This window comes from Lemur catta, unplaced genomic scaffold (assembly GCF_020740605.2).
Source record: "Lemur catta isolate mLemCat1 unplaced genomic scaffold, mLemCat1.pri scaffold_55_ctg1, whole genome shotgun sequence".
In the NCBI taxonomy this organism is placed as follows: domain Eukaryota; kingdom Metazoa; phylum Chordata; class Mammalia; order Primates; family Lemuridae; genus Lemur; species Lemur catta.
The window spans coordinates 1,250,556-1,259,288 of record NW_025423860.1 but is presented as its reverse complement, the minus strand read 5'-3'; the positions used below and the strand labels follow the sequence as shown (position 1 = coordinate 1,259,288).

General features: G+C 34.4%; 1 pseudogene; it reads left to right on the top strand.

Moving 5' to 3' along the window:
* The first annotated feature begins 1,452 nt into the window (after positions 1-1,452).
* Positions 1,453-2,220, top strand: LOC123629872 (annotated as a pseudogene).
* The last annotated feature ends 6,513 nt before the right edge of the window (positions 2,221-8,733 follow it).

Sequence of the window (8,733 nt, the reverse complement as noted above, 5' to 3'; positions counted from 1 at the left end):
AAGCCCTAACCTAATACTTGTGATTTACCTTTAAGTTCTGCGTGAGCAGGAACTAAAGGTTAAAGAAAAGTCTTAAACTGCCTGTTGGAGCGTGGAAAGCATACCCCAACGCACACACAGACACACACACCTTCAGCAGAGGCTGGGAGATATACACATTCATGACACTTTAGAAAATCTCTGTCTAATCGTTAGAGTAGCACTTAGCTAACTGAGCAGAGACTCCAGTGGCCACGCTCAACAAAGATTACAGGCTTTAGAGAATTAGTTCAGGAAAGCCACTAAACAAACAAACAGCAACAACAACAGCAAAGAACAAGAACAAATGTTGCGGACTGGATTTCCAGAGTTGACACATTGTATTATTTAAGAAGTCCAGTTTTTACACACAAAGCAGCAGAAAAGTATGGCCTATTCACAAGAAAAATAAATGAAAACAATAGAAATTGTCCCTGAGGAAGTCCAAATGTTTGTATTACTAGACAACTAGCACAGCTTAGCACAGTTAGACAACTCAGAGGGGCATAACTTAGTTGTTATAAATATCTTCAAAAAACTAAAAGAAACTATATATAAAAAATTAAAAGACAGTATGAGAACAATGCCTCACCAAATAATATGAATAGAGACATAAAAATTATTTTAATGAAGAACAAATTGAATTTTTAGAGTGGAAAGATACAATAACAGAAATTAAAAATTCACTAAAGAGTCTCAACAGTAGCTTTGAGTAGGCAGAACAAACCAGCAAATCTAAAAACAGATCAAATTAAATTATCCCATCAGAGGAATGGAAAAAAAAGAAGAAAAATAAACATAGGCTCAGAAACCAGTGAGACACCATCAAGTGTACCAACATACGCATAATGTAAGGTTCAGAAGGAAAGGAGAGAGAATGAAAGGGGGAGAAAGAATAATTGAAGAAATTATGGGCAAAAATTTCCCAAATTTTGTGAAAAGAATTTATCTGCACATCCAAGAAGCTCAACAAATTACAAGCAGCATAAACTAAAAGAGATTCACACATTGATTATCTCATATTCAAGCTGTCAAGGGCCAAAGGCAGAGAGAAACTTAAAATCAGCAAGAAAAATGTAGCTCATCATTACCAGGGATCCTTGAAAAAGACAATGTTGACTTCTCATGGGAATCAATGGAGTTGAGAAGGCAATGGGATAACATATTCAAAGTGCTTGAAATAATAGCCAAGAATTTTATATCCAGCAAAAATAACCTTCAAAAATTAAGGAGAAAGGTGGTTCCACACACAAACATGGGTCATATTATCACAGAAGTGGATAGCTGGGCAGTAGTAGTGTTTTTTCTTTGGCAGAGTAAAGTACTCTGTGTAGATCTTGACTCTTCAGTGTCTTCCCTCTGGAATTATACAAAGTTCAAAAAAGATGTCCTTCATCCTTTGAAAAGAGCTTATTGTAAAAACAAAAAAAATAGATGTCTTAAGGATATGACTCCAAGACCACTGTATTTTCTCCAGAAGGTCACTTGCACCAAGTTGAATGTACCATGGAAGCATCAAACATGCAGGCACCTGTTCAGGAATTTTCTCAAGCAATGATGTTTTGCTTGCAGCAGAAAGACACAACATCCACAAGCCTCTTGATGAAATCATTTTCTCCAAAAATATTTATGGACTCAGTGAGGACATGGCTTGCAGTGTGGCAGGAAATGCTAATGTTCTGACTAATAAACCAAGGCTCATTGCTCAAAAAAGTATTTATAATGGTTTCAGAAGCCAATTCCTATGAGCAGTTGGTTACAGCACTGTGTAATATCAAACAAGCTTATACACAGTCCGGAGGAAAACGTCCCTTTGGTATTGCATTACTGTACATTGGCTAGAATAAGGACCATGGCTTTCATCTGTATCAGAGCGGCTCTAATGGAAATTATGGGTAATGGAAAACCTTATGCATTGGAAATAATAGTGCTGCATCTGTGTCAGTGTTAAAACAAGAATGAAAGGAAGAAGAAATGACTTTGAAGTCAGAACTTGGTTTAGCTATCAAAGTGTTAAATAAGGACATGAATGTTAGCAAACTGCTGAAAAAGTGGAAATTGCCATATTAACAAGAAAGAATGAAAAAACATAATCAGAGTTCTCAAAACAAAGTGGAATAGTTGATCAAAAACCATGAGAAATAAGAAACTAAAGCTAAGCATGAGAAGAAAGAAAGAGAACATAAATAAAAAGATAAATAAAAGACAAAATATTGGGATTTTAGAACTCATTCAGGGTGCAATTTCTGTGTAAAAGATTTCCTAATCTTCCAACCTGAGAAAGCTTTGAATTTTTTTTTAACTTGTGCAAAACATCACATTCTGAATTGTATGCTGGTCATTTCTGAATACTTTATTGTAATGATGATTATTTTCATGGACATTTTAATCTTATTTTTGTTGGAATAAAACTTGGAAAGAAGGGTAAATTTTTAAAAATGAAGGTGAAATTGAGACAGTCACAGATAAACAAAAACTGACTTTGTCACTGCTATTGAAATTATATTGGTGTTAATTCAAATCTAGTTGTCTTAAATTATGATGCTAAATGTAATCTGAGAAAAAACACTAAGAAAACATCTCAGGAAATATAGTAAATAAGACAAAAGAATTAAAATGATATAGTAGAAAATGTCTATTTAACACAAAAGAACAGTGACAGAGGTATTAAAGAAACAAATAAGTCATAAGACATACAGAAAACAATGGCAAAAGACAGGTGTAAATTCTTCCATATTAAGTAGTAACTACATCAACTGTAAATGTACAAAAAACCCCAATGAAAAGGCAAAATTTTGTAGAGTAGATTAAAAATAATGAACCAACTACATGCTTTCTATAAAAGACATTGATAGGTTGAAAATACAAGGATGGAAAAAATATATACCATGCAGAAAGTACCCAAAAGAGAGCTAGAGTGGCTATATTAATATCAGACATAATAAACTTTAAGAAAAAATAACTATAGAAAAAAGACATTTTATAGTGATAAAAATAAAAATTTATGAAGACAAATTAACATTTATTAACATACATACCTAACATCTGAACTACAAAATCCATAAATCAAAAATTGACAGACTCAAAAGAAGAAATAGACAATTCAACAATAACAGCTGAATACATCAATATCCACATTCAGTAGTGGCTAGAACAACTATTTAGAAGATAATCAAGGAAATTGAGTTCTTAGACAACACTATAAACCAAGATATAATACACATCTGTAAATCACTGAACCCCAAAACATCAGAATATATATCATATCCAATGTACACAAATCATTTTCTACAATAGATCATATATTAGGCCATAAAACAAGCCTCAGTAAAATTAAAAGGGATAAAAATATACAAATTGAGTTCTACAACCACATTGGGATGAAATTAGGAGTTGATAACAGAAGGATTTTGTGCAATTCACAAATACATGAAAATTAAAGAATACTCTCCTAATTAATGGGTCAAAGGAAAAATTACAAGGGAAATTATATAATATTTTGAGAAGGATGAAAGTGAGATTACAACATAATACATACAAGATGCAGGAAAAGCAATGCTCATAGAGAAGTTTATAGCTGGAAATGCCTATATTAAAAAAGAAGAAAGATCTCTAATCAATGTTATCCTTCCACCTTGTAAACTAGAAAAAAACAGATAAAATAAACCTAAAGGAAGCAGAGGAAAGAAGTAATAGATTAGATCAGAAATTAATGAAATAGATTACAAAAAATCAATAGAGAGAAAAGCTATGAAGCTAAAAGTTGGTTCTTTAAAATGATCCACAAAAGTGACAAGTCTTTACCTATAATGACCAAATGAAAAAAAAAAAGGACTCAAAATACTAAAATCAGGAATGAAAGAGTAGACATTACTACGAATCTTTGTATATGAGAATGCTATGAACTATTCTATGCCAACAAATTAAACTATATAGACAAAATGGAGAGATTCCTAAAAACACAAAAAATGCAAAACCTGACTCAAAAAAAGGAAAAACTCTGAATAGACCTATATAGTGCACAGAGATTGGGTTAGTAATCAAAAACACTTTCCACAAAGAAAATAGTTAACAGGTATATTAAAAATGCTCAACATCACTAATCGTCAAGGAAATGCAAATTAAAATCACAATGAGATATCATCTCACCTCAGTTGGAATACCAATTTTCAAAAAGTCAAAAAATAACAAATGTTGGTGAGGATGTGGAGAAAGGGGAATGTTCATACACTGTTGGTAGGAATGCAAAGTAATATACCCACTATGGAAAACAGTATGGAGGTTCTGCAAACAATTAAAAATAAAACTACCATATGATCCAGCAATCCCACCACTGGGTATATATCTGAAAGAAAGGAAATCAGTATATGGAAAAGACATCTGCCCTCCTGTGTTTATTGCACCGCTATTCACAATAACCGAGACATGGACTCAGCCTAGGTGTCTATCAGTGGATAAATGGCTAAAGAAAATATGGTGTATATATACACAATGGAATATTATTCAGCCACAAAAAAGAACAAAATCCTGTCATTTGCATCAACATGTATGGAACTGGAGATCATTCTGTTAAGTGAAATAAGCCAGGCACAGAAAAATAAATATGCATGTTCTCATTCATATGTAAGTGCTAAAAAAGTAGATCTCACGGAGGTAGAAAGCCGAATGCTGGTTACCAGACTCTTGGAAAAGAAGAGGGGAGGGGAGATATGAAGAGAAATTTGGTTAATAGGTACAAAAATACAGTTAGATAGAAATAATAAGTTCTAGTATTCAACCATGCAGTAGGAAAATTATAGTTAATGATAATATATTGTATGTTTCAAAATAGGTTAAAGAAGAATTATAATGTTTCCAGCACACAAAAAAGACATTTTTGGAGAGATGAATATTCTAATTATCCTGATTTGGTCATTACATATTGTATACATGTATCAAAATATCACATGTATCCCAAAAATATGAAAAACTAAGATAAATACAAAAAAAAGACCATAGATCTAAATGTAAGAGATACTCTTAGAAGACAACATGGGTAAATCTATGTGACCTTGAATTAGGTAATACTTTCTTAAATATGACACCAAAAGTATGAGTGACAAAAGAATAAAATATATTGGATTTTACGGACAATGAAAACTTTTCACTTCAAAGTACACTAACAAGAAAGTGCAAAGACAACCCATTGAATTGGAGGAAATATTTACAAATTATATATCTGATAAAAGACTTCTATCTAGAATATAGAAAGAATTTTCACAACTAAAAAAATAAATAGACAAATAATCTGATATAAAAATGGGCAAAGGATCCAAATAGATATTTCTCCAAAGAAGATATACAAATGGCCAATGAGCACAGAAAAAAAATCTCAATGTCATTTATAATTCAGGAAATGCAAATCAAAACCATAATGAAATCAAAGCCATACCTGTGTTTACTCTTATGACCATGTATCCAAGGTGAAATTCCACTGCAAGTCCAGGTGAGCCTTCAGTGAAGAGAAAGGTGATTACAATGCAAACAAAAGTAGAAATAATTAAGCATTGGAAGAAAGGCCGGAAGCCGTCATTCATTGGGAAAGCATTAGGCTTCAGTCGCTCGACTATCAGAACAATTATAAAGGATAAAATGAGAATAATGGAACATGTGAAAGGCAGTGCTCCAATGAAAGCATCAGTTATAACTAAGCAGCAGAGTGGATTAAGTATTGAAATGGAAATATTATTATTGATTTGGTTAGAAGATCAAAATAAGTGTTAACATTCCTATTAGCCTAAGAATTCAAAGAAAGAACACAATAGTTTCTGTAACTTATTATTACAGTACAGGGGTATTGTTATTATTACTGTATTACACTGTATTACTATTACCACATATAAGCCATTATAGTATTATATCAATTAAGACACTGTGATATTGGCACAAGGTAGACAAATAGGTCTGCCATTGTTGTAAGAGGACCCAGTCAACCACAGAGCCCTGTATTGCTTCCAGAGAATAGCTGGAAACTAACTGGAGGGGACAATTGCAACTAGGGGATGCCAAACCCTGGAAAAGGACCTTGGATTCTGCCACAGGACATTTGACTCCCTACCAGCTAGCTTGCACAGGCTCCCAGAGATTTCATTATCCTCACATGGCACCATATTTTATAATTTTCAAACTTTTGAACTGCACTTGTCCCGTTATGGCAGATTGTTACAGGAATTCCTCAGAGTCACCTAGGAAGGATATAATTTTGGAGAGCTGACTGTTTATCTAGTGGCTGGGAATGCAGCATGTATTAGCATAGTTTCATTTAGTGTAAGCATCTCCCCAAAGGCCTAGCCTTCTAACCTAATTTAATCAGGAATGAGCTGCATCTCTGGGGGATGCATCATTTCCTTCGGCTACACATTCCCACACTGTTGGCCTACCCTTGCTCTTCCAATACACAGAAGAGAATACTATATATTTGGTCCAGGATCAGCCATTATATTTAATGTCTCCTACCTGACTAGATATTTATATATTGTGGACCCCTTTGTCTTATCTTACTGCTTTCATTCAACCAATTGCCTGCCTCAATAGTTGATATTTGTCTAATGTTTTAAGTCCTATAAATCTATCTGGTACTTGACACAAAACCCTCGATAACACTACTTAATTCATTTCCTTTATTTGAAAATAGGTATAAAAATACATCATACTAAATAGTAACAGTCAAGTGAATACATAAATATGTTCTGTGAAATGTTTTCAATTATAAGGTAATATTTCCACATTAGTTAAGGTCGGATAACTGTTATAATAAACTCATAAACTTTAAATCATGTAAATTTATTTCTCATTTATATAACAGATTAGACTGCATTTAGTTAGGAGTGGGGAGGAGAAACTTCTGCTGCTCCCCCCAGTTATTCAATGGCTAAAGTTGCTTCAGTTTCTGCTATCAAAAAGTGGCTTCTTGAGTCTCCTTAGGTATTGGCATTGCACTGACAAATAGGAAATGAACACCGAGGATCATGTGAGAGGTGTTTTGTTTTTTTTTTGAGTCAGAGTCTCACTCTGTTGCCCGGGCTAGAGTGAGTGCCGTGGCGTCAGCCTAGCTCACAGCAGCCTCAAACTCCTGGGCTCAAGCGATCCTCCTGCCTCAGCCTCCCGAGTAGCTGGGACTACAGGCAAGCGCCACCATGCCTGGCTAATTTTTTCTATATATATTTTTAGTTGTCCAGCTAATTTCTTTCTATTTTTAGTAAAGATGGGGTCTGGCTCTTGCTCAGGCTGGTCTCGAACTCCTGAGCTCAAACAATCTGGCCGCCTCGGCCTCCCAAGTGCTAGGATTACAGGCGTGAGACACCGCCCCGGCCTGAGAGGTTTTTATAGCCTAGGCGTGAAAGGCCTGACATTGTTTCCACTGATTTCCATTGACTAGTACTCAGTCACATGGCCTTACCTAACTGAAAAAGAAGCTGGGAAATGTAGTTTTCTTTCATGCTCAGGAAAAAGAACTGATTTGATAATGTTAGCATCACAATATTAAAGCTCTCTATTTACCTGATCATTTTGGTTATTCCCTTTTATACAGTATAGTAATGCAATCATTAAATTTACATTCAAGAATGGGACAAAATGAATATGAATAAATTCTTTGGAAATTGAGCAGTTAACTGCCTGACATATAGTTTGGCTCAGAGAGTAAAAACAAAATACTAAGACAAAGATTGGAAAGAGTTATCTGCCCAGTTATGGTAGACAGGTTGGTGGTAGGGTAGGGGGAGAGAAGAAGAGTATATAGCAAACCTGTAGGCCAGTCTGTGGGATAGAAGAGAGCTATTGCAACAAGTTTTTGAAATGTAGACATACAGAAATAGCTTAATGGAAACTGTGAATAAGTGAAGGAAAAAGCAGTGGACTTCAAAACAAACAAAAATCTGAGAATCAGTCAAAGCTATAAGCCACACTAAAAAAATAACAGAAACAAAAACCCAAACAGTGTCTTTCCTTGCCAAGGGTCAATATTTTTCCACCACTCTTGGGGGGGGGAGTGCTACCTTAAGTTCAAAAGATAGTAAAAGTGTTTTCAAAAAATTATCTATTTCCTTCATGATTAAAACCATGTGGTTAGCTAATCACACTTTTACAAGATTAAATTTATGTTAACGGTATCCTCCTTATTGTTCCTTCTTTGGAAGGATGTAGGTAGAAATTTCAGACCATTACAAATAATATGTCAGCATTTATTCTAAGCTTGATTGAAGACAGGGCAATAAGAACACAATTTTATGCCCTAAGGCCAAGTTTATGGTGGTATACCAACAAAAGGAATGAAGTATTTTTGGAGTCAGGTGACATGGGGTCCAGACCCAGTTATGAGGTTAAATAATTTTATGAAATTGAATAATACTTCCCCTAAAGTCTTCTCCCATTTTTAAAATAAAGGAAAAGGAAACATTTTAAGTGCCCACAAAGTATCAAGCACCTTAATTACACACTCACATTAAATATTTCAAATAACTTTATACACTTTTGATGCCACACATCCCTTTGACCTACCTATCTCTGATTTCTGCTGCAGCTCTGGTGGACAGTTTTATGTGCACTAAGTGATTTTCACATATCTCCACTGTTCTGCCTCTACAGCTTCAAGAGCCAGCTGGGATCCTTTGCAAAGGCAACCTGAAATTTTGAAGGAATTAATGACCCTGGGGACAACTCTCAATCAGTAGGGAA